We start from the raw sequence: 25,828 nt of genomic DNA, 5'->3' as shown, positions 1-25,828 counted from the left end.
TGTCAGCCAATTCGAATAAGAAGTGCGCCCTTTGGGGGCTCAAGAAGTAAAATAGAGAGATCGATTTATATGGGAGCTGTATCGGGCTATACACCAATTCAGACCATATTAAACACGTATGTTGATGGTCATGAGAGGACGAACGCTTTTTTGCCAAATTGCATCAAAATCGGTCGAAAATGAGATATAGCTCCCATATTTAACTTTCATCCGATATGGCCTTTTAAGACTGTAGTAGCCACAATTTTGATATGTGTATACATTTTTGATCGTCTCGACCTTCCAAATCGATTTAGCCATTTCCGTCAGTCTGGCCGTCTTTCTGTCTGTCTCTCTAATGCTTGCTTACTTATGAAGTTGTAAATGGTTAATGTTTTGATGTAGCTGCCATTTAAACAAATGTATGTCCTATTGTGTGGTTTATCGATGATCAATGGAATGCTGAGATCCTTCGAGGGGGAGAGAGTGAAGGTTGTTGTCTACGCGGACGACGCGCTATGGCGCTGACCGACGAAACAGGAAGCAACAAGTAAAAGCGTGCTTCGTTCGGCCGGGCCGAATCTTATATACCCCCCACCATGGATCGTATTTGTCGAGTTCTTTTCCCGGCATCTCTTCTTAGGCAAAACAAGTAAAAAGGCGTTAAGTTCGGCCAGGCCGAACTTTGAATGCCTACCACCTCGCAAAATCTGGTGACAAATGCATACCTTATGCCCGATAGCAGCTATATCGAAATATGTTCCGATTTGGACCAAATACTAATAACTACAAGTAATCTGAACCATATACGACACGGATGTCGAAAAGCCCAACAAAAGACACTGTGTCAAATTTTAGTGAAATCGGATTAAAAATGCGTCATTTATGGGGCCAAGACTTTAAATCGAGATATCGATCTATATGGCAGTTATATCCAATTCTGGGCCGATTTGGGGCAAATTAACGAAAGATGTCGAAGGGCCTAACACAACTCACTGTGCTAAATTTCAGCAAAATCGGATAATAAATGTGGCTTTAATAAGCCTAAGACTCTAAATCGGCCGATCGGTCTTTATGGGAGCTATATCAAGATATAGTCCGACATAGCCCATCTTCGAACTTAACCTACTTATGGACAAAAATGGAATCTGTGCAAAGTTTCAGCTCAATCTATCTATCTTTTAAGACTGTAGCGTTATTTCAACAGACAGGCGGACGGACATGTCTAAATCGTCTTAGATTTTTACGCTGATCGAGAATATACATACTTTATAGGGTCGGAAATGGATATTTCGATGTGTTGCAAACGGAATGACAAAATGAATATACCCCATCCTTCGGTGGTGGGTATAAAAAGGATAAAAGTAAAGATTTTCTCTGCTATTAGAGCGGTATCAAGATATATAGAATTGCGCCCTTTGGGGGCTCAAGAAGTAAAATAGAGAGATCGATTTATATGGGAGCTGTATCGGGCTATAGACCGATTCAGACCATAATAAACACGTTTGTTGATGGTCATGAGAGGACCCATCGTACAAAATTTCAAGCATATCGGATAATAATTGCGAACTCTAGGGGTCAAGAAGTCAAGATCCCAGATCGGTTTATATGGTAGCTATATCAGGTTATGAACCGATTTAAACCTTATTTGACACAGTTGTTGAAAGTAAAAATAAAATACGTCATGCTAAATTTTAGCCAAATCGGATAAGAATTGCGCCCTCTAGAAGCTCAAGAAGTCAAGTGCCCAGATCTATTTATATGACAGCTATATCAGGTTATAAACCGATTTGAATCATACTTGGCTCAGTTGTTGGATGTCATAACAAAACACGCCGTGCGAAATTTTATTCCAATCGGATAAGAATTGTGCACTCTAGAGGCTCAAGAAGTCAAGACCCAAGATCGGTTTATATGACAGCTCTATCAGGTTATGGACCGATTTGAACCATACATGGCACAATTGTTGGATATCATAACAAAACACGTCGTGCAAAATTTCATTCCAATCGGATAAGAATTGCTCCCTGTAGAGGCTCTAGAAGTCAAGACCCAAGATCGGTTTATAAGGCAGCTATATAAGGATCTGGACCGGTTTGAACCATACTTGGCACAGTTGTTGGATATCATAACGAAATACTTCACGCTAAAATTCATTTAAATCGGATAAGAATTGTGCCCTCTAGAGGCTCAAGAAGTCAAGACCCAAGATCGGTTTATATGACAGCTATATCAGGTTATGGACCGATTTGAACCATGCTTTGCACATTTGTTGGATGTCATAACAAAACACGTTGTGCAAAATTTCATTCCATTCGGATAAGAATAGGGCCCTCTAGAGGCTAAAGAAATCTAGACCCAAGATCGGTTTATATGGCAGCTATATCAAAACATGGACCGATATGGCCCATTTACAATACCAACCGATTTACACTAATAAGAAGTATTTGTGCAAAACTTCAAGCGGCTGGCTTTACACCTTCGGAAGTTAGCGTGCTTTCAACAGACAGACGGGCGGACATGGCTAGATCGACATAAAATGTCGCGACGATCAAAAATATATATACTTTATGGGGTCTTAGACGAATATTTCGAGTAGTTACAAACAGAATGACGAAGTTAGTATACCACCCATATATGGTGGAGGGTATAGCAAATACTCCACGTAAAGAAGACGTAATATAAATATTGGAGAAACCCCCCGAGTTCAAAAATTCCAAAGCCCATAACCCCCAATTTTCCCATGGGGCCCGAAATATCGAAATATTCGTCTAAGACCCCATAAAATAAATATATTCTTGATCGTCATAACATTTTAAGTCGATCTAGTCCGTCGGTCTTTCTGTCGGTGTTTCTATCGGTCTTTCCCTCCGTCTGTTTGTCGAAAACACGCTTACATTCGAAGGAGTAAAACTAAGCGTTTGAAATTTTGCACAAATACATCTTATTAGTGCAAATCAGTTGGGATTGTAAATGGACAATATCGGTCCATGCTTTCATATGGCTCCTATATAAACCGATATTGGATCTTGACTTCTTTACTCTCTATGGGTCGCAATACTTATGCGATTGTGCTGAAATATTGCAAAAAAGTGTTTTGTTATAACTTTCAATAACTGTGTCAAGTACGGTCCGAATTGGTTCAAAATCTGATATAGCTTTCATATAAACCGATCTCCCGATAATAATACTTAAGCCTCTAGAGGGCATAATTCTTAACCGATTTGATAGAAATTTTACACCAAGGCTGTTTCTATTGGGTTGCCTAAAAAGTAATTGCGGATTTTTTAAAAGAAAGTAAATGCATTTTTAATAAAACTTACAATAGAATGACCTTTAATCAAATATATAATTGCCATTTTGTTCGATAACCTTTTGCCATCTTCCTGGCAAATTTAGTATTCCACGCTCATAGAACTTCTGGCCTTTATCTGCAAAAAAACTGAATCAAGTGCGATTTTATAGCCTCATCATTGCCGAAAGTTTTACCATTTAAGGAGTTCTGCAAAGATCGAAATAAAGAGTAGTCTGATGGTGCAAGGTCAGGGCTATATGCTGGATGCATCAAAAGTTCCCAGCCAAGCTCACTCAGTTTTTGGCGAGTGACCAAAGATGTGTGCGGTCTAGCGTTGTCCTGGTGGAATATGACACCTTTACGATTGACCAATTCTGGTCGCTTCTCCTTGATGGCTGTATTCAATTTGTCCAATTGTTGACAGTAAACATCCGAATTAATCGTTTGGTTCCTTGGAAGCAGCTCAAAATATACCACACCCTTCCAATCCCACCAAACAGACAGCATAACCTTCTTTTGGTGGATATCAGCCTTTGAAGTGGTTTGAGCTGGTTCACCATGCTTGGACCAAGATCGTTTTCGACTAACGTTGCTGTAAACAATCCATTTTTCATCTCCAGTTATGATTCGTTTTAAAAACGGATCGAATTCATTGCGTTTAAGGTGCATATCACAGGCGTTGATTCGGTTTGTTAAATGAATTTCTTTCAATACATGTGGTACCCATATAAAAGTTGACGCCAAACAAACAAATGTAAACAAAATTTCGCGCACTTTTTTTCTAAAGCAAGCTAAAAGTAACAGCTGATAACTGACAGAAGAAAGAATGGAATTACAGAGTCACAAGCCGTTGAAAAAATTTGTCAACGCCGACAATATTACTACTATATTACCATCAATTAATTTTTGGGCAATCCAATAGCTCCTATAGCAAATCAATTCTTACCCAATATCCTTTGTTTGCTCATAAAAATATACCGCGCAAAGGACTTCATATATGCGATTCATAGTGGAGGGTATAAAAGGTTCGGCCCTGCCGAATGTTAGCTTACTTTTACTTGTTTCTTCTATTTTCTTCTAAAAGGAACACAATTGACCTGAGGTCTCCGAGAGAGACCAACATTAAAAGTTGTAACCTAACCTAACCGATGTTGATTTCTTAAGTCTCTAGAGGGCGCAATTCTTATAAGATTTGGCTGAAATTTTCCAACAAGAATGATCTAAATCGTTTCATAACCTGATTAAGCTGTCATGTGAACTGATCTACGATATGACTTCTTGAGCCTCTAGAATGCTCAATTACTACACGATTTGGATGAAATTTTGCATGTTAAGTTTTTCTGTGAACAGCAGTACCAATAATGGACGAAATTGATTGATAGCCTGATATACATAGTTTCCATATAAACTAATCCCCCAATTTTACTCCTGGAGCCTCTAGTTCTGACTTCTAAAGTCATGATATATTGTAGATGTATTTCTCATATATTCAAAAAAAATCACTTAAAAAAACGTGCAAAATGCGATACATGGTGGAGGGTATATAAGAATCGGCACGGTCGAACTTTCCGCTTCCACTTGTACAATATTAAAGCCATGCTATATTTAGGCATATGTTCTATGTATTAAATGTAGGCTCCGTGGTAGGGTATTATATAGTCCGCTGCGCCCGCCTTCAACTTTTCCTTACTGGTTACAAATATTTGCCTTAGAGTTGTACAAAACTAAGCCTATTCGAATAAGGATTAGAATTGGTATAAGGCTATTTTTATGTTTATGACAGATTGCATTTGATTTGCTTATTTCTTCAAAGGCCTATTAACAACCACATTGAGTATGAATATGGCTCATAAAGGTTCTTTAATCCTCTTATGAACATTTTCTCAATAACAAAATATTTTATCGATTACTTATGCTGCCATAAATTTGACGTGATTTACATCATAACACATACTAAAGTGCTTCATGCCGATTCTCCATCAAAGCGGCATTACCATCAAAGAGGGTACTATAAAAACTCATTAACTTTTGAACAAATGCATATTTTATAGCTGCAGTCTCATCATCATCATCATATCATATCATCTTGGTCCGTTGCTTCTTTTTTGAAGAAATCTGTATTACACCAGGGTGGTTCGCAGTAACATCTACGTACGCTTTCGGTACGATTGATATATATTTCCACCAATAAAAATTAACTTCTAAAGTCTAGCCAAGGGCAACAAAATTTAAACTTTTATCTCAGGTATCTGTTGCTACCGCCTACAAGACGTTCATCCTATGGGTGAATATCAAGACCAGTGCCCCTAACCTTGCATCTGCCAACTCGCACTAGCAGCTCACAGCCACACAGCAGCATCAAACGGATACTAAAATAGACAAAGCTTATCGGGAAAAGCTCGGGATCGATAGTTAAAGGAAAAATGCGTATTGTGTGACAATTATCCTAAGACTGCTATGGTTTTCACAGAATGTCCCACGAGAAAAAAAGTTGTTATATCCAAACATTGCTGCTCCAATTGCCTAGAGAAGAACCATTTCCTCAGCATATGTCCAAATTCGATGAGGTGGAAAATCTGACAAGGAGATCGTCATATTTGTTTGCACCCCTCAAATAATTTCCAAAAAATTTATGTAAGATCTTCCAAAGGCAGAAATATCGTTCTTCGTCCATCCGGATCCAGCTCGCAGTTCACATTAAGTCCTAACGGTCTGATCCAATGTTTCGTTGCCATGGCCACGCCGATGTTGTCGTTTCAACCTACGGTCACCCTAGTTCCTACTATGATCACGCAAATCGTCACAGAGACCGTCGAATCCCAGTGCGGGACAGCAGAATATGTGTAACCCTAATGGCATGGGTTAGCCAATGGGCTATGGAATATTTTGTCAATTAACAATACAGTCCATGTACCTTCGTACGCAACGAGCAAAGGTTTTTGCGCAACGAGCAAAGGTTTTTGCGCAACGATGCTTTTGCAGCAGCTGCATCTCAATGAGTTAAAGAGAGCTAGGCTGAATTACAACTTGTAGATCAAACATTTTTTTAAATCGGGTCACATCGGCCTAATATTTGCGTCAGACCTTTACCCACAAGCGATTAAGTCGCAGACTTTCTCGAACCCGGGTTTACCATGGGCTTAACTTACCATTTTTGGCTGAGTGGGTATTTGTTCAATATAGAATGTGTAGCGCCAATTCAAATTGACTTTGGTCATCCTGAACACCTTCTTAGTAAAGGCAATCTTCTATCCGAGCTATTTGCTGTATATTTGTAGATGAAAAAAATTTGAACTGAAAAGAAATGCTCACAGTTTGTTTATTTTCTGTATATAAAAACGGCCAACGTTGCGCAGAGGTTAGCATGTCCGACTATGACGCTGAACGCCTGGGTTCGAATACTGGCGAGAACACCAGCGATGATTTTCCCCTCCTAATGCTGACAACATTTGTAAGATACTATGCCATAAAAAAACTTTTCTCCAAAGAGGTGTCGCACTGCGGTACAACGTTTGGACTCAGCTATAAAAAGTAAAAAGTTCGGCATGGCCGAATCTTAGGAACCAACCACCATGGATTCTGGAAACATATGGAACTATATCCGAGCTTGGCACAGTTATTAAGAAACAAAACAGAACACTATGTACGAAATTTCAGCCAAGTCGGCTTCCTGGGAGTCTAGAAGTCAAATCGGGAGATAGGTTTATTTGGGAGCTAATCTGTTAGACCGATTGAACCTTACTTAGCACAGTTGTTGGAAGTCATAACGAAACACCACATGCAAAATTTCATTCAGTCAAATCGGCAAAAATTGCGGCTTCCAGGGGCTCAAGAAGTCAAATCGGGACATCGGTTTATATGGGAGCTAATCGGTTAGACCGATTTGAGCCGTACTTAGCACAGTTGTTGAAAGTCATAACGGAACACCAAATTCAAAACTTCAGCCAAATCTGCAAAAATTGCAGCTTCCAGGGGCTCAAGAAATCAAATCGGGAGATCGGATTATATGGGAGCTATATCAGGTTATAGACCGATTAGAACAGTACTTAGCACAGTTGCTGGAAGTCATAACAGAACTCTATGTGCAAAATTTTAGCAATATCGTACAAAAATTTGGGCTTCCAGGGGCTCAAGGAATCAAATCGGGAGTTGGTTTATATGGGAACTATATCCAAATCTGAACCGATGTGACCCATTTCTTATCCCCAACGACCTACATTAATAAGAAGTATTTTTGCAAAATTTCCAGCGGCTACAGTAAATAAATACCTTCAACTAAATTAATGTTGTATAAATTTTTATCAAAATCCGTGGTGATGGGTTTCAAAAATTCGGGCCGGCTGAAATAAGCGCGTTTTTATTTGTTTTTCATTATTGCCTCCGCAAACACATAGTTATCCCAAGCCGTTGTAGTGAGCAGTCAGTCAACCTTTTTACATTTAAGCTGGGTTGTATATCATTCTCCAAGCTAATTTTCAAGCAATGATAAGGGGGAGTTAGGTCAAAGAGGGAAGGACACTAAATCATTTCCATGTTCTCTCTGACATGCATGTTAATCTGTAATTAGTTCGTTGTGCCTAGAAACTCCTTTATTAGAAATCCTATATAACCCATTAGTTTATGCATTCATTGACAGCTCGGATCTCCACCAGAAGAAGTGGATCCACAATTTAAACTCACCAACCCGCCTTCTCTTTACTTATGAGCCATCAGCATAGCAATCTACAAAGTGATCATTGTGATAGGGTTCCTCACGTCCAGTTCTGCATCCATGGTATTCGTGTTTTATACTCTACTTCAATTGTGGTCTCAAGATTTCGGTCTGAAACCTCAACAGTGCCGTCCCGTTTGCCAATGATCATATCGATTATCCAATACTGGTGCAACTATGATGCGACCTGTTCCTACCTTTAATCCATTGCCCTTAGTCTTAAATTTCTTAGCCGCACCCCATACTTTTAATATACAAATGTCTAAGGGCCTGAAGTACAAAAAAATTTATTAAGCCTTAGTTGGCATGATTCTTACGAGGGTTGCCTGTATTGTCTTTCAAAATTTTGCCACTCTGATTGAGGTATCTAGAAAACATGCATTCTGAAAGCATCAACCGCTTCTTCAGGTGTCGAAAAACGTTGACTTTTGTTGAATTTGGCTCATCTTGAAACACCCATTCAGTAGACGGCTGTTTTCTTTTGGGCTCATAAGCGTTAATCGGCGATTCATCACCTGTCACGATATCATAGACGTGTTTCGAAGCACCGCGGCCGTATTTTTGGAGCATTTCTTTCGACCAATCGACACGAGCCTTTTTTGAGCTATTAAAAAATTGAATGTATGCTGGTCCTACTAATGCCTAAAGTTGTCTCAATCTTCAGGATAGGTCATATGACGATCTTGCCATATCAGTTGGCGCACAGCCATTGCACCGCCCTTGATGGTTGTTGGAACCACAACTGATTTTGGGCGACCTTCAAGAAATTCGTTTTGGAGTGAACTACGACCTCGGTTGAATTCACCATACCATCGATAAATACTGGTCCTTGATGGAGCTTCAAATTTAATTAAGTTCTTCGAGTTTATCCACATCGATAATTGTAAAAAATAATCGCACGAAAATATTCACGATTTTTTGAGCGAGATTAATGATTTTGGATACTGTAAACAACACAAATACCGCTCGTATGTCAAAAAGTTCTGAGTACGTATAACCTCGAAAATGTCAAGCTTTACGATAGAGCTGTCAGTTGGCAAATTGCAGCACAAGAGTTGTACAATCCCGAAATATAAAAGGTAACTCTCGTATAGCACTACTTACCCCAAAACAATACTTCCATTGTATGTGTGGTAATGATTGTTTTTATACCCTCCAACATAAGATGAGGGGTATACTAATTTCGTCATTCTGTTTGTAACTTCTCGAAATATTCGTCTGAGACCCCATAAAGTATATATATTCTTGATCGTCGTGAAATTTTATGTCGATCTAGCCATGTCCGTCCGTCCGTCCGTCCGTCCGTCCGTCTGTCTGTCGAAAGCACGCTAACTTCCGAAGGAGTAAAGCTAGACGCTTGAAATTTTGCACAAATACTTCTTATTAGTGTAGGTCGGTTGGTATTGTAAATGGGCCATATCGGTCCATGTTTTGATATAGCTGCCATATAAACCGATCTTGGGTCTTGACTTCTTAAGCCTCTAGAGTGCGCAATTCTTATCCGATTGGAATGAAATTTTGCACGACGTGTTTTGTTATGACATCCAACAACTGTGATAAGTATGGTTCAAATCGGTCCATAACCTGATATAGCTGCCATATAAACCAATCTTGGGTCTTGACTTCTTGAGCCTCTAGAGTGCACAATTCTTATCCGATTGGAATGAAATCTTGCACGACGTGTTTTGTTATTATATCCAACAACTGTGCCAAGTATGGTTCAAATCGGTCCATAACCTGATATAGCTGCCATATACACCGATCTGGGGTCTTGACTTCTTGAGCCTCTAGAGTGCGCAATTCTTATCCGATTGGGATGAAATTTTGCACCACGTGTTTTGTTATTATATCCAACAACTGTGCCAAATATGGTTCAAATCGGTCCATAACCTGATATAGCTGCCATATAAACCGATCTGGGATCTTGACTTCTTGAGCCTCTAGAGGTCGCAATTATTATCCGATTTGCCTGAAATTTTGTACGACAGATTCGCTCATGTTCATCAACATACGTGTTTATTATGGTCTGAATCGGTTTATAGCCTGATATAGCTCCCATATAAATCGATCTCTCTATTTTACTTCTTGAGCCCACAAAGGGCGCAATTCTTATTCGAATTGGCTGACATTTTACACAGGTCTCCAACATATAATTTAATTGTGGTCCAAACCGGACCATATCTTGATATCGCTCTAATAGCAGAGCAAATCTTTTCTTATATCCTTTTTTTGCCTAAGAAGAGATGCCGGGAAAAGAACTCGACATATGCGATCCATGGTGGAGGGTATATAAGATTCGGCCCGGCCGAACTTAGCACGCTTTTACTTGTTTATACCCATCATCGAAGGATGGAGATGCTCACTTTGTTACTCCGTTTGCAACACATCGAAATATCCATTTCCGACAGTGAGATCTGCCATACCGATCTCTCGACTTAAAGTTTTTGGCCCAAAAAAGGTGGATTTATTTACCGAATTCGCTGAATTTCGATATTCGTTGAATTCGATATTCGTACCGAGTGTGGTCAAGATCGGGCTATAATTGGAAATAGCTGCCATATATACCGATCTCCCGTTTTAATTTCTTGGGAAAATAACAATTGGACAATTGGCACAGTGGGCTGTGTTAGGCTCTACGATATTCGTGTTCAATATGGTTCAGATCGGTCCAAATTGGGATATAGCTGTCCTTAGGCCCATAAAATGTAAATTTTTAACCGATGACAATAATTTGTCTTAGACCTTACATAGCCTTCCTGAATATGGTGCAGATCTGACTATATTTTAACATAGCTGAATTATGAATTTTTCACCGTATTATCACGAAAGGTGAGTTACATATATTTATCCGAGATGGTGGGTATCTCAATTTGTGAGCGAATTGAGATGTACAGGAGTCAGAATGAAGTCCGGAATTTCTACCAAAGGCACATCCTCTTGCAGAGACAAAGAAGGAAATCTGGTAACTGACACAGATAACATGCTGAGGATACGGAAAGAACATTTTACCCAACTGCTAATGGCCGACGTTGGCGGCGAAGAGGATACCGGAGGAGGATGGTATAGAATGTTTACCTCCTAGTTAGAATGAGGTCCAAGTAGCAGTGACTCGACTAATGAACAACAAGGCAGCAGGAGCCGACGGGTCACCCGCTGAACTATTTAAGACCGGTGGCGACACGCTGATAAGACGTATGCATCAGCTTATCTGCGCAATCTGGCTAGAAGAACGCATACCCGATGATTGGAAGCATACTATGTCCCGTACACAAGATGGAATGTGCCAATTACAGAGGAATAAGTCTACGCCCCATATACAAGATACTCTCGAGCGTACTGTGTGAAAGATTAAAACCCAAAGTCAATGAGATAATTGGGCCCTATCAATGCGGCTTTAGACCAGGTAAATCCATCCTGGACCAGATATTCACACTGCGCCAAATCCTGGAAAAGACCCGAAAAGGACAAATCAACACCTACCATCTCTTTGTTGACTACAAGTCGCTTTCGATACTCCTACGTTCAAAGGTATTCCAATCCATGTCTGAGTTTGGTATCCCTGCAAAATTAATAAGACTCTACAGGATGACACTTGCTGATACGCGTTCCTTAGTGAGAATAGGAAAGAATATCTTCGAACCATTTAATACCAAACGAGGTTTCAAACAAGGAGACAGCCTATCGTTTGATACGAGATGCAGATATGAATAGATATGGCACACTAATCACAAGAGAACACATGATACTCGCCTATGTCGACGACATCGATATCATAGGTCGGTCACCGAAAGTAGTAACAGCAGCCTTTGAAAGAAACGTAAGAGAGTCAGTGACAAAGGGGCTGGCAGTAAATGGAGATAAGACGAAATGGATGGTTTCAACTCCCAAAAAAGCCTTGCACAACCGAGCAGATAAAGAAAATGGAGAAAGTTGGGAACCACAACTTTGAGTTAGTAACCGTAACCGAAACGAATGACACCAGTTTAGAGATAAAGCGAAGAATAATACCGGCAAACAGATGCTACTTTGGAATGAGTAAGCAGATTAGAAACAAGGCCACCTCTCGACGGACGAAGACTACACTTTACAAGACACTGATACTACCCGTGCTGTTATATGGTTCTGAAGCATGGCTACTTGTAAAAGCAGATGAGGCAGTGCTTGGAGTATTTGAGAGAAAGATTCTTCGTTATATATATGGACCAGTTTGTGATAATGAAGAATATAGGCGGCGTATGAACCACGAGCTGTATGACGACGATAGAATAGTTACACGCATCAAAATACAACGGCTTCGTTGGCTAGGTCATCTTGTCAGAATGGATGAAGAAACTCCAGCAAAGAAGTTTTTTGAAGGCAAATACGGTGGTACACGCAAACCGGGAAGACCAAAAGACCGATGGAAAGATCGAGTGGTGGGAGACACCTCGAAACTGTCGAAACTGTGTCAGAGATTTTAGAATGAGCGCAGAAGATCGAGGAGCTTGGAACGCTATTCTACGTTCGGCTAGTGGAACAAATATTCTGTCATTGCCAATTAAAGTAAGTAAGATGGGTATCGAAAATTCGACCCGGCCGAACTTAATGCCTTTTTACTTGTTTTTACTTATTGCGTCATTCGATCCACCCTAATATTATTCACTGCATATGAATCTGGAATACTACATAAACGTTTTTAATTGTTCCATTTATGATTGTTTTTGGTACTTTGGCATAATGAAAATCGTTTTGTAGTCATTTTTACTTTGTTTTTTGTTGGGTTGGTTGGTTGTTGTATGGCCTTTATTATAGCCTTCATATTTGCATAACTTTTGTTTAAATATTTGCCTCGAAACAATACATCATTCTGCCAAAGTAATGTCTTCTTTTCAATTATTTGATAATGGGTGAATGGAAGCCATTACTTCTCACAGTCTCTTTTACTACCCTACTCATACCCATGGCCTACATTGGGGGGGGAGACAAAGAAGAAGTGTGGATGGTAAAAAAATAACCGAAGGGGAGGAATATAAAAATGAGTAAAAGCATTGCAAATAAACTAAATCTGCATATTATTACACATTATCAGACAAGAATAACAACAACATCAAGAACACCAAAAAGGAGCAACAGAAAAAGGATTCCTTCGGGGACTTAAATAAACATTAAGGCCAATGAATATATAATGAGTGTAAAAGAGTATGTCAAGCGTATAAATGGGATCAAACAGCAAATTAAAGAGCACCGACTTCCGGCAGAGTAGAATATTTTGCACTTGAGAAAAAGAAAATTGTTTAACATTTTCCAACACGAAAGGAAAACAATTAGGGCCAAACTCTTGAGTATAAATTGCGAAATTGAAAAAACAGGCATTATGTGTGACGAAAAGGGTAGATACAATTAATTTCGAATAGATTTTTAATGCTGTAAATTGTTGATAATGGGAGGCCACCGTAGCTCAGAGGTTAGTATGGCTGGCGAGAACATCGAAAAAATATTTCCAGCGGTGGTTATCGCTCACTAGCGATGGCAACATTTATGCGGTAGTATGCCATGTAAAGTTTACCGCCTTTCCTTAATTGAATGTTCATGGGCAAATTTACATTTGCAGTTGATGATAGTGAGGCAATATAAGATACGAAGCATTGTTTACGAATTGCAAACACATGACTTGGAACGAAGGAGAACGTTCAGCTTCTTAAGCTAATATGGCAGTTATATCAGGTAATGGACCGATTTGAACCATACTTGGCACAGTTGATGGAAGTTATAAGAAAACGCCAACATAAGTATACCCCACAGGATGGGGGTATACTAATTTCGTCATTCCGTTTGAAACTCATCGAAGTATTGATCTAAGACTTAACAAGTAAAAGCGTGATAAGTTCGGCCGGGCCGAATCTTATATACTCTCCAACATGGATCACATTTGTCAAGTTCTTTGAATGATTCTTTCAAATATATATGAGCTACATAAAGTTGTCGACCTATATGGACCGTAATATTCATGGCTATAAGATGTAGTAAAAAAAAACCTCGTGCAACATTTCAGCCAAATCGGAGATGCGGCCTCTAGAGGCTGAATAAGTCACGACAAAAGAGCGGTTGATAAGGCAGCTATATCAAAGCAAGAACCGATTTGGAAATAATTTTGCAAAATTTCAAGCGCCTAGCTTTACTACTTTGAAAGTTGGCGTGCTTTCGATAGACGGAAAGGCGAAATTAATATACGCCCATCCTATGCTGGAGGATGTAACAATGTTTATATCTTCTTAATCGTCTTGACATTGTAAGTCGATTTAGCCATGTCCGTCAGTCCGTCTGTCTGTCGAAAGCATTGAAGCTAAGTGTTTGAAATTTTGCACAAATAACATTTATTAGTGCAAGTCAGTTGGGATTGTAAATGGGCCAAATCGGTCCATCTTTTGATATAGCTGCCATATAAACCGATCTTGGTCGTGACTTATTAACAGTGCGCAATTCCAATCCGATGTGACTGAAATTTTTCACGATGTGATTTCTTATGACTTCCGACAACTGTGCCAAGTATGGTCTAAATCGGTTCATAACTTGATATAGTTGCCATATAAGCTGATATGGGATTTTGACTTCTTGAGACTCTAGAGTGCGCAATTATTATCAGATTTAGCTGAAAATTTGCATGAAGTATTTTGTTTTCCAACAACTATGCCAAGTATGGTCTAAATCAGTTTATAACTTGATAAAGATATCATATAAACCGATCTCCCGATTCATATCCGAATTGCTGAAATGTTGCTCAATGACTCTCCAACATTCAAACCAATTGAATCGGTCCATAATCTGATATAACTTTAAAACCTGATATAACTTTAAAACCATGGCCTTTGTCCTTTGTTTGCCTATAACGACATAGCGGGCAAAGAACTACATTAGATTCGGCCTGTCCGACCTTGGCACGCTTTTACTTCTTTATTATAACTCCACTACTACATCATATTATTGTCAGATGGCATAGAACAAGTCATTGTGTCAAATTTCAGCGAAATCGGATAGAGAATGCGTGTTTTATGGGATTTTGACACTATGTCAGCATATCGGTCTATATGGCAGTTAATCTAAATATAATCCTATCTGAAACATATTTGGGTCAGATATCGGAAGGCTTAACCAACTATTGTAGAATATTGAGAGATCGGTTATTATGGTAGCTATATCAGTTTATGGACCGATTTGAACGAAATATGACATATTGGTTGAAGGTCATAACCAAAATTGAACATTTAATTGAAATTCATAACAAAACACTACATGCCAATTTCAGGCCTATCGAATAAGAGCCCTCTAGAGTCTCAAAAAGTAATATCGGAAGATCGGTTACTATGACAGCTATATCAGTTTATGGACCGATTTGGATTATACTTAACACATATATGGTCTGGATCATACTTGATTCAGGTCCCAGGAACTCGTATACAAGTCAAAGTTTCATCTAAACCAGGCCATAAATCCAATTTTTATGGGACTACAGCCCTAAATTGGAAGTTCGGTCTAAATGACAGCTATATCTAAATAGAGTCTGATCCATACAAATGATAAGTTCGAAGACGGGCTATATCGGACTATATCTTGATATAGCCTCCATATAGACCGATTCACCGATTTAGAGTCTTAGGCCCATAAAAGCCACATATATTATCCGATTTTGCTGAAATTTGGGACAGTGAGTTGTGTAAGGCCAGCCGACATCCTTCGCCAATTTGGCTCCGATCGGTTCAGATTTGGATATAGCCGCCATATAGCCCGATTTCTCGATTTAAGATCTTGCGCCCATAATAGGCGCATTAATTGTCCGATTTTGCCAAAATTTGGGACAGTGAGTTGCGTTAGGCCTCTTTACGTCTTTTTGCAATTTGGCCAGTTCGGTTCAGATTTGGATATAGCTGCCATTTAGACCGATCTCTCGATTTAAGGTTTTGGGCACATAAAATTGTCCGACGTCGGCAAAATTTGGGACAGTGAGTTGTGTTAAGCCGACATTCTTCTGCAATATGGCACAGATCGGCCCAGATTTGGATATAACTGGCATATAGACCGATCTCTCGATTGAAGGTTTTGGGCCCATAAAAGGCGCATTTATTTTCCGATGTCCCCAAAATTTGGGGCAGTGAGTTGCGCTAGGCTCTTCGACATTCTTCTTCAATTTGCCTCAGATCGGTCCAAATTTGGATATAGCTGCCATATAGACTGATCTCTCGATTTAAGGTTTTGGGGCCATAAAAGGCGAATTTATTGTTCGATTTCGTCGAAATTTGGGACAGTGAGTTCAGTAAGGCCCTTCGACATTCTCCTTTAAATTGGCTTAAATCGGTCGAGATTTGGATATAGCTGCCATATAGACCGATATCTCGATTTAGGGTCTTGGCCCCATAAAAGGCGCATTAATAATCCGCATTAGGCTTTTCGACATCCATGTCGTATATGGTTCAGATCGGTTTATTTTTAGATATAGCTACATAAAAGACTAATATTATGTTAAACGCAATTGAAAAATGGCTTGTGCTTTTAACAATTTGGTCCAAATCGAAGCATATTATGATATGGCTTCTATGGCGCATAAGGTATACATTTTTCACCGGATTTTGACGAAAGGTGGTATACATATATACCCGAGGTGGTGGGTATCCAAAGTTCGGCCCGGCCGAACTTAACGCCTTTTTACTTGTTACTTGTTTATAAAAATCATTGTGTCAAATTCCAGCAAAATCGGATAATAAATGCAAATTTTTCGGAACTTCGACACTATGTAGGCATATCGATCTATATGACAGCTATATCTAAATATAGTCCGATCTGAATTCTATTTAGTTCATGAAAAGACCTCTATCCTATGGCGGTGGATACAAAAAGTAGCTTAAGTCAAACGCGAACCTGCTGACAAGAGCTATGTTGCCTAATTATGAAAAGAAATGACTTCTGACCAAACCGCATAAGAGATGGCTGCCTTGTTTGGTGGAATGGAAAATTGAACAAATTTACACGGATTAAAAGAAAGCTCTACAATAGGGCAAATAAAACCAAACTGCGTGCGGACTGATACCTTTACAGGGAGTTCCTAAATAAATACAAGAGCGAGATAAAATCATCCATGAGGGCCTCATGGGTCTGTGTAGATGGAAGTTGTGATTAAATATCTGAAGACTTGGGAGCGTTCTAAGAGATTACGGAATCTGGAAGGAATTTACTTCTCAGTTGCCCAAGCTACTGGCATTTACGCGCATCCCTTGGTGTTCGGACTTATCAGTTAGGTCGATATAACCTTTTGATATCAATGTCCCTCTACTACGAGACAATGCTGGGTCACTGTCCATGGCTCAGGCCTTGATAACAAAAAAGTAAGAAAGTCGTTGAAATCGAATTGACCCTGCAAGCCATCTGAACTGGCTTGCATACTGTCTGTTATGTTGCAAAAGACAGCTTCATTTTGTTGGACTATGTGTCAACTTGATGGTGGGTGGTCAAAACAGCGGGGAAACCGATCACCTCCCTGCCCAACACTGTAGGTTAATTAGTCTTCCATCCTTCCTCTTAGAGACCTTGAATGGCTAATTGATAAATGCCTTCTTGGGCATTTAAGGAGCTTTTAGCAACGTGAAGTTATAAGGATCACCCGTAGTCATCCACTAAGATGACGTCATCCGCGTTGATCAGCGATTTTTATACCCTCCACCATAAGATGGGGGGTATACCAATTTCGTCATTCTGTTTGTAACTACTCGAAATATTCATCTGAGACCCCATAAAGTATATATATTCTTGATCGTCGTGACATTTTATGTCGATCTAGCCATGTCCGTCCGTCTGCCCGTCCGTCCGTCTGTCTGTCGAAAGCACGCTAACTTTCAAAGCAGTAAAGCTAGCCGCTTGAAATTTTGCACAAATACTTCTTATTAGTGTAGGTCGGTTGGGATTGTAAATGGACCATATCGGTCCATGTTTTGATATGGCTGCCATATAAACCGATCTTGGGTCTTGACTTCTTCAGTCCCTAGAGGGCGCTATTCTGGTCCGATTTAATTGAAATTTTGCACGTGATGTTTTGGTATCACTTTCAACAACTGCGCTAAGTATGGTTTAAATAGGTCCATGTTTTGTTATAGCTGTCATATAAACCGATCTTGGGTCTTGACTTCTTGAGCTTCTAGAGGGCGCAAATCATATCCGATTTGGCTGAAATTTTGCAAAACGTATTTTATTCCTACATTCAACAACTGTGTCAAATATGGTTCAAATCGGTTTATAACCTGATACAGCTGCCATATAAACCGATCTCAGATCATGACTTCTTGAGTCTCGAGAAGTCGCAATTATTATCCGATTTGCCTGATTTGCCGATTTTGTACGACTGATCCTCTCATGAACATCAACACACGTGTTTATTATAGTCTAAATCGGTCTATAGCCTGATACAGCTCCCATATAAATCGATCTCTCTATTTTACTTCTTGAGCCCCCAAAGGGCGCAATTCTTATTCGAATTGGCTGATGTTTTACACAGGTCTCCAACATATAATTTAATTGTGGTCCAAACCGGACCATATCTTGATATCACACTAATAGCAGAGCAAATCTTTTCTTATATCCTGTTTTACTTAAAAAGAGATGTCGGGAAAAGAACTCGACAAATGCGATCGATGGTGGAGGATATATAAGATTCGGCCCGGCCTAACTTAGCACGCTTTTACTTGTTATAATTCGTACATGTGGGTACTAAAACGTGGAAACGACCGTAGTTCAGAGTTTGACCTATCCGAAAAGCGCCTTTTATGGGGCCAAGACTTAAAATCGAGATATCGTTCTATATGGCAGCTATATTCAAATCTGGACCGATCTGGGCTTAATTACAAAAAGATATCGAAGGACCTAACACAACTCACTTTCCCAAATTTCGGAGACATAGGACAACAAATGCTGCTTTTATTGGCCCAAAACTTTAAATCGAGATATCGGTCTAAATGGCAGCTATACCCAAATCTGGATCGAATTACGCCAAGGATGTCGAAGGGCCAAACACAACTTGCTGTCCCAAATTTCAGCAAAATCGGAAAATAAATGCGCCTTTTATGGTCCAAAAACCTTAAATCGACAGATCGGTCTATATGGCAGCTATATCCAAATCTCAACCGATCTAAGCCAAGTTGAAGAAGGAAGTCGACTGGCCTAACACAACTCACTGTCCCACATTTCACCAAAATCGGATAACAAATGTGGCTTTTATGGGCCTAAGACCCTAAATTGGCGGATCGATCTATATGGGGGCTATATCAAGATATAGTCCTATCCCATCTTCAAACTCAACCTGCTTATGGAAAAAAAAAGATTCTGAATATATTGGGTTGCCCAAAAAGTAATTGCGGAATTTTCATATAGTCGGTGTTGACAAATTTTTTCACAGCTTGTGACTCTGGAATTGAATTCTTTCTTCTGTCAGTTATCAGCTGTGACTTTTAGCTTGCTTTAGAAAAAAAGTGTAAAAAAAGTATATTTGATTAAAGTTCATTCTAAATTTTATTAAAAATGCATTTACTTTCTTTTAAATAATCCGCAATTACTTTTTTGGCAACTCAGCTCGATATCTCTATTTTTTAAAGACTATAGCGTAATTTCAACAGACAGACGGACAGACGACGGTATTAGATTTTTACGCTGATCAAGAATATATATACTTTAAAGGTTCAGATATATATATCGCTGTGTTGCAAAATAATTTTCAGCGGTAGTTAACACCTCCTACGTTTTACATGCCAAAGTACCTCACAAATATTTCCAGCATTTGTGAGGTACTTTGCCATGTAAAACTTTTCCTCAAAGAGGATTAGCACTGCGGCCGTTCGGAGTCTTCTTATTATTGAGCTTAAACTTGAATCGGACAGCACTCATTAGATAGGTGAGAAGTTTGTCCCTGTTCCCTAAGGAATATTCATGGGCATATTTAAGGTACTAAAACGTGCAAAAAAGTATTTTCTTTATGAATGGAGCAACACCCAAAGTGGTAACAAATGTATTGTTATTTTTGGTACTATTTGGTACTTTCTTTCCAAAGGGGGACAGATTTCTGAAATGTTGTACAAAAACTCATAACTTAATAAACTGAGTGGCAACATTTGTTTTCGGAAATTTTACACTTAATAAAAAGCACTACTGAAAGGGGTTAGCTCCTCTCACTTGCATTTAAAATAGGTTAGCATTTTTTCCAATCCTCAAATCCCTTAAAGGGGGTAGCCAAGCAAACCAAGGGTATACTAGTTCAATCATAAATGTCTATTTTATCCTCTCTCTTGGATTTAATAAAGACTAGCCTTTTTTCAATCCTCAAATACCTTAAAAAGTAATTTTTTGTAATGTTGTTCATCTCCTCCTTCAATGCAGTTTTAATCTATCTACACACCTAAAAGTCAAGCGGGGGGACGGACAGACAGATTAACATCACAAAATTGTTAAGAACATTCTAAATATTTATGCTCCTAGGATCAATGTTTCGAGTCCTTGGTTACAGCAATTTCATTGTTGACATTTCACCAATTCCCAATCAGCTTTCAGATAAAACCCATAGAAATACCTCAAAGGAAAACCTTACTTTAAATTAAATACCTCTCACCACTATTTTCAATTATTTCAGTGCTTTTATTTCTCGCAACGCTTCGAAAGCAATTCGCATCAATTTCAACTTAGAGCCCACATTGTTTCCACCATCACCTTGAACAAGTTAACCGATTTGTAAAGAAAGCGAAAAAAAAGAAAGAAAAACCAGAACACAAGAAAACTTTTTCAGGTTAATTGGCCATCGTTCAGCCAACCTCGTTTGATGCCAAAAAGAAAAATAGGCAAGAAAAAAAAAACAACAACAAGAACCAGAACAAGAAATGAAAATAAATATAGCTTATTAAACCAAGCCCATTAAGTGCTTTGCTGTTACAAAAGCAAATGAAGTCAAAACTTTTTCTCTGGTCTAAATGAAAGGCAGAAAAAATTATAAAATTTGGCTAACATGGCCACAGAAAAGAACATAAAACGCCAAACCATCATGCCATCGAGGTCCCGCGAGTCTTAGTCCATCATTTCCATCCATCTTTAAGGTACTTTCTGTGCTAACAGAAGTGAAAATGAAAAATTATATTCTAAAGAGTTGAAATTGTGGCTTTGGTGGAGAGTGGAAAAACATCATCCCTTGGCTTTCATAGTCATTTTTTAAACAGTTATAATTGAGTTTAAAGTCCGCAATGCAAAAAAACTACCAAGAACATGGAATTCCAAATCACCACATTGCAGAATATTTCAACATCCCGCAAAAAATTTACTTTGCTGCATAAATCCTCTAGTGCTGCTCCGTGTAGTGGTTAGCTGGGGTGGCAATCTTACTATGCAGATGTTGCAACATCCAACCGTGAATGGATGAATGGAATATTATTTTTTTTTTCTTTTTTCATACTACTTGTCGACCATGGAATTATGTATCGTCCGTGTTCCGTCATTAAAGTGGGTAAACAATTATGCAGTAACAAAAATCGATCCAGAAATGAAAGGTAACAAGGAGTAGAAAGTTCCATATAAGGCAAAGGGACCGATTCAAAGGGGCAACAAATATTTCGAAAGTTTTGGCCTAACGACGCCAAACCCTTCAGAGTCGACTTTACTGACCCAGGACATTCACCCTTAAGTCTGGTAAAATGTTCGTGATTCACAGGGGAAAACACGATCACGATATAAATTTAATTTGCTTTGTGGGTAGGTTAACTAAATTTGTAAATTTGCTTTTTGCAAGGGGTCTGTTGTTTCTAATAGGCTGGAAAAGTGCAAACCCTGTTCATTCCAACTCATTATATGAAAATATTCAATCAGTAACGTTTCCGATTATCGCCACCAACTCCACCTCATTCACGACGATCGAGGGAACGGGAGCATCTACGTCTAGGTGAACGTAATCGGGAACGAGGACGACGGCTACGACAATACAAGTACCTGCGTAGATCTCTTAACATTGGTTTCAAGTGCATGAAATTGCAGAAACCTGATCGAGTACATTCTCCCATATTGGCGTATTGGCGGCAACAGGCTTAACTAGAATCGGTTACCGATGACAATTCTGAATACACCGTAAGTCATCCCAACCAATGGTTATTCAAATCATTTGCACCCTATATATGGTGGTCTATTTGTTGATTGCGCAACTATTTTTTAGGAGGCGGACAATACTTAGTGGGGGATAAATACACGTTAGTTATCCATAACGGGGTGTTGCTGTACTGGCGCGACCGAGTGATTTGGTGCTGCGCATGACATGGCCTGGCACCTGCCTTGCCCATGTTGATGCGGCGGCGTTTGTCCATTGTTGGTTCCCAAAGCTGTTGTGGTTGTGTTCGGTCTTTCGTGAGGGTGGCCGCGTTGATTGTGAGTCCCATGTTGATTCAGATATGTGTGGGTGGCCCGTGAGGGCTGCCGTGTCCTGTTTATGTATATCGTCCTGTTGTATGTTTGATGCATACTTCTGTATGCTGGCTTGTGGTCGGCTTAGGGCGATTCTTCTCATCCAGGTGACCAGTCGGGAACTGTTTGGGGTTCTACTGGTAGTAGTCTTTTAAGGCTATGAAGTCTGACCGGAGACTTTAATCTGGTAGCACGGGTGTCAGGAGCCCCTGATACTTCGCTTCCAGCCTGACAACGGTGAGGCCCCAGTAGGGAACAACGTGGTGGCTGTGGTTTCAGCGTGGAGTTGCGTTTTCAACCGGATGCCGTGACCCATAGATCGGAAGGAGTTTTAGGTAGTGCTCCGCTCCTAATCAAGGAGGTGAAAACGTCCAAATACGTGGGATCAAATTGGTACTCATGTGTGAGTACCAATGCCCCCCCCCCCCACATGTGGGGGCGTTGGTAGACGCGTTTTATTCACCCTTGGGCCTTGGCCCTCGCAGGTTTGGGTCGTGATGGCAGGCATCTGCGTTAAACAACGACATTCGTGCATCTTTTTGTACATCTGCTTGTTGGCAAAATTTCATATAGACATTGCCGACTAGGTGATCGCCCAGTTTGTCACAAAAGTTCATTTACTCAATTTCACCATACATGTATATCTATTCTACAAAAACGACTTCAAAAAAGTTGTCCTAATGCTCTTGCATTTCTTAGTCCTAAAAATTTGCCACCAAATGGGAACCGTCTGTAGATTAAGCCGAGTTCTATAGATTTACATACAGATTCTGAAGTAACACAGTTTGAGAAGGTAGGCTTATTATACCCTCCACCATAGGATGGGGATATACTAATTTGGTCATTCTGTTTGTAACACCTCGAAATATGCGTCTAAGACCCCATAAAGTATATATATTCTTGATCGTCGTGAAATTTTAAGTCCATCTAGCCATGTCCGTCCATCTGTCCGTCCGTCTGTCTATCGAAAGCACGCCAACTTCCGAAGGAGTAAAGCTAGGCGCTTGAAATTTTGCACAAATACTTTTTATAAGTGTAGGTCGGTTGGGATTGTAAATGGACCATATTGGTCCAGATTTGGATATAGCTGCCATATAAACCGATCCGCCGATTAAGGGCCTTAGGCCCCTAAAAGCCACATTTATTATCCGATTTTGCTGAAGTTTGAGACAGTGGGTTGTGTTAGGCCCTTCGACATCCTTCGTCAATTTGGCTCAGATCGGCCAAGATTTGGATATAGCTGCCATATAGACCGATCTCTTGATTTAAGGTTTTGGGCCCTTAAAAAGCGCATTTATGGTCCTATTTCGAAATTTGGGATAGTGAATATCGTTAGGCTCTTCGACATCTTTCTATAAATTTGCACTGATCGGTCAAGATTGGGATATAGCTGCCATATAGGCCGATCCCTCGATTTGAGGTTTTGGCCCCATAAATGGCACATTTATAATACGAGTTCAGATCGGTCTATATTTGGATATTGCTACAAAATTGAACAATGACTTGTTCTTATTAGACCACTTAATGTCCGTGTCGAATTTGGTACAAATGGACCATTTTTCGGTATAGTTGCTATGGGCGCATAAATTATACATTTTCCACCGCATTATGCCGAAAGGTGGTTAACATAAATACGCGAGGTGGTTGGTATCCAAAGTTCGGCCCGGCCTAACTTAACGCCTTTTTACTTGTTACACATTACAGTGTACATACCCACCCATTGTCTCAAATTTAAGCGAAATCGAGTTATGAATGTGTTTTCACTATTGTCCCAAAAGAAATTATATTGAGAGATCGGTATATACGGCAGCTATATCCAAGTATAGCCTGATCTTGACCATACCCGGTACGAATGTCAAATGGTCTAATAGAACTCATTGTAATAAATTTCAGCAAAATCGGTTAATAAATTCACCTATTATGGGCCTAAAACTTTAAATCGGAAGATCGGTATATAAAGCAGGTATATTCAAATGTAGACCCATTTGTGCCGTATTGAACGGGAATGTCGCGGCGTCCGACACAACTCACTATACCAAATTTCAGCGAAATAGAACAATAAATACGTCTGTTATGGGCCCAACATCATAAATTGAAAGATCAATCAATATGACAGTTATGTAGAAATATTGACCAATCCTAACCATACTCGGTACGAATATCGTGGGGCCTAACGATCTCATTGTTCCTAATTTCAAAAAAATCTGTTAATAAATTCACCTTTGATGGGCCTAAAACCTTAAATTAGCTGATCGATATATATGGCAGCTATATCCAAAACTGGACCGATCAGAGTGAATCTAAACAAGGATGTCGAGGGACCTTACAAAACTAAATGTCCCAGTTAGCGAAATGGGGAAATAAATGCGCCTATTATGGGCCCAAGACAATAAATCAAGAGAACGGTCTATGTGGCAGCTATATCTAAATCCGAACCGAACTGAGCGCTATTGACCCAGGATGTCGAGAGGTCTAACACAACTCGCTATACCAAATTTCAGCGAAATCGGACAATAAATGCGCCTATTATAGGCCCAATACAAAAAATCGAGAGATTGGTCTGTATGACAGCTATACCCAAATTTGCACCGATCTGCGCGAATCTGAACAAGGATGTCGGAGGGCCTTGCATAACTAACTGTCGGATATTAAATGTGCCTTTTATGGACCCATGATCTTAAATCGAGAGATCGCTCTATAAGGCAGCTATATCTAAATCAGGTCTAGTCGGGGCGAAATTAAACAAGGATGTCGAGAGGCATAACAAAACTCACTGTCCCAAATTTCAGCGAAATCGGATGATAAATGTAGTTTTAATGTGCCTTAGACCCTAAATCAGCAACTATATTTAAATCTAGACCGATTCCGGTCATATTGATTAAAGATGTCGAGAAATCTCACACAACTCACTGTACCAAATATTAGAGAAATCGGATAAGAAATGTGACTTTTATGGGCCAAAGACCTTAAATCCGCAGATCGGTATATATGAGGGCTACATCAAGATATAGTCCGTTATCGCACATCTTCGAACTTAACCTGCCTATGGGCAAAAAAAGATTTTGTGCAAAGTTTCGCCTCAATATCTCTATTTTTATTCCCATCACCATAGGATGGGGGGTATATTAATCTCCACGTCACTTCACGCATTTCGTGATCGCCCGGATCTCCGCCTGCAGGACCGTATTATGGTCAGGCAGTCTAAAACAGATCTCAGTCCCTGGATTCTCAATATAGACCCCCAGGGCCACTCTGTCCTCCAGCTTTGATCCATCCGTGTAACATGATCTTCCAGATGACAATACTAGGGTTCCGTCAATCCAAAACTATGCCGCTGGCAGCAGTGCCTCGCACTTGACCTCCAGGTTCATCTCAGGTATCCGACCGGAAACCTCTTCCCT

The 25,828-nt window shown here is 39.7% G+C and overlaps 1 protein-coding gene and 1 pseudogene across 1 annotated transcript in view; one reads left to right on the top strand and one right to left on the bottom strand.

Moving 5' to 3' along the window:
* Positions 1-25,828, top strand: part of LOC106082724 (uncharacterized) — a 579,753-nt gene that overhangs the window by 426,136 nt on the left and 127,789 nt on the right. The window lies entirely within an intron of this gene.
* Positions 21,875-23,245, bottom strand: LOC106090884 (splicing factor U2af 38 kDa subunit-like; annotated as a pseudogene).

This window comes from Stomoxys calcitrans, chromosome 3 (genome assembly GCF_963082655.1).
Source record: "Stomoxys calcitrans chromosome 3, idStoCalc2.1, whole genome shotgun sequence".
Taxonomy (NCBI): Eukaryota; Metazoa; Arthropoda; class Insecta; order Diptera; family Muscidae; genus Stomoxys; species Stomoxys calcitrans.
This window is presented reverse-complemented; position numbering and strand designations above follow the sequence as displayed.